Source organism: Pediculus humanus, genomic scaffold, assembly GCF_000006295.1.
Source record: "Pediculus humanus corporis 1103172108290 genomic scaffold, whole genome shotgun sequence".
Taxonomy (NCBI): domain Eukaryota; kingdom Metazoa; phylum Arthropoda; class Insecta; order Psocodea; family Pediculidae; genus Pediculus; species Pediculus humanus.
Window position 1 is genome coordinate 893,599 of NW_002987859.1, and position 1,732 is coordinate 895,330.

A 1,732-nucleotide genomic window follows, 5' to 3' on the forward strand; every position below is an offset into this window, starting at 1 on the left:
AAAAAAAAAAAAAAGTCCGTTCGCGTATTATCATCATCATCATCATTATCATCATTATTATTATTATCATTATTATCATTATTATTTCAATCTCCTTTTTCTTTAATATTGATTTACAATTTGAAATAAGAAAAGAACAAACAAGAGTAATTCGAATAGTATTTTTTTTTATTTTCATAAAAATCATAATCATTTACGAAAATAATAATAATAATAATAATAATAATAATAATAATAATAATAATAATAATAATAATAGTAAGCGAAACGTTATTATTTTGTATAAACGTGGCATTAGAAAATTTTCAGAGTAAAAAATAATAATAATAATAAAATTCTACATCATTTTATAAAATTTTTTGAAATTCATTTAATTGTTTTAATTAGTCTGTAATTATGTATATGTTAATAACGTGACGCGTTGAAAAAAAAAAAAAAAGAATTTTTAGAAAGTGACAAAAAAGAACAAAAACGAAAAAGAAAGCTGATGAAAAAGGAATGAAAAGTAAAACGAAAGAAATGTGATATTTAAAAAAAGGAAAAGAATAAAAGTCAAAAGGTTGATGCGTGATATTAACACGATTTAAAAAGAAAATGGGGAGATAGGAGAGGGGAGGGAGGGGAGAGAGAGAGAAGGGGAGGGGGAATGGGAAAACGTGGAAAAGCAAAAGAACATTAATGACGTAATATAAAAAAAAAAAACTGGCGGGATGACTTACTGGAGAGGATGTCAAAATTTTTTTTTTTTTTATTTAGTTAAAAATAACTTGAAAAAATGTTATAAGTTATTAATGAGTCCGTTCCATTATCAGTTGATGATAAAAACAATAAGAAAATATTAAATTGCAGGTTGTTGTTGTTGTTGTTGTTGTTGATGATGATGTTGTTGTTGTTGTTGTTGTTGTGTTATTGTTATTGTTGTTGTTGTTGTTGTTATGATTGTTGTTGTTTAATATGTCATTTAACAAAAAAAAAATTATTTTTTTAAATTGACTAATTATAGAGTTAGTTGTTATTATATAGATAGAGCATGAAGTTTAATAAAAATTGTAATATTAGAAAGTTTTTTCAAAAAATTTTACGAGAGAATAATAATAATAATAATAATAATAATAATAATAATAATAATAATACTAATTTGAAATGTATATTCGTACGTAAATAGTTCTCCATTACGTTATAATTAATACGAGAAAGAATGAGGGTGAAGGGGAGGGAAAAAACGATTTCTCATTGTAAGAATGAGAAAATTCTAGAAAATTCTACAACCGTAAAAAAAAAAAAAAAACAAAACCTTAATAAATTTTATTGCTATCAACTAAACTATAAATTATGTTCTATAAATTAAAATTTTGTTTTTGTTTTGGTTTTGTTTTGTTTTTCGTTTTTTTATTAATTTTCGTTAAGTTTTTTTTTTTTTTTTTTGTTTTGTTTTGAAAACATAAAAATTCTTTTCGGGTTAATTCTCTCATCAAAGTAAAAAAAAAAAAAAGAAAGAAAAACCGACAGTAAAAAAAAAAAAAAAACATCCAGATGATGATTCCACGGCATCATCTGGAACGAATAAAATGAAAAAGAAAATTTCCAGATTTTTTATTTTTTTTATTTTTTATTTTTTTCAAAGTTCAAAGGGTCGAACGAACTAAAGATAGATCGATCGATCGATCGATATAAAATCTCTGCAACGTATTAATAATATTTTAATTTTTTATTAGTTTTCTCGTTTTATTAA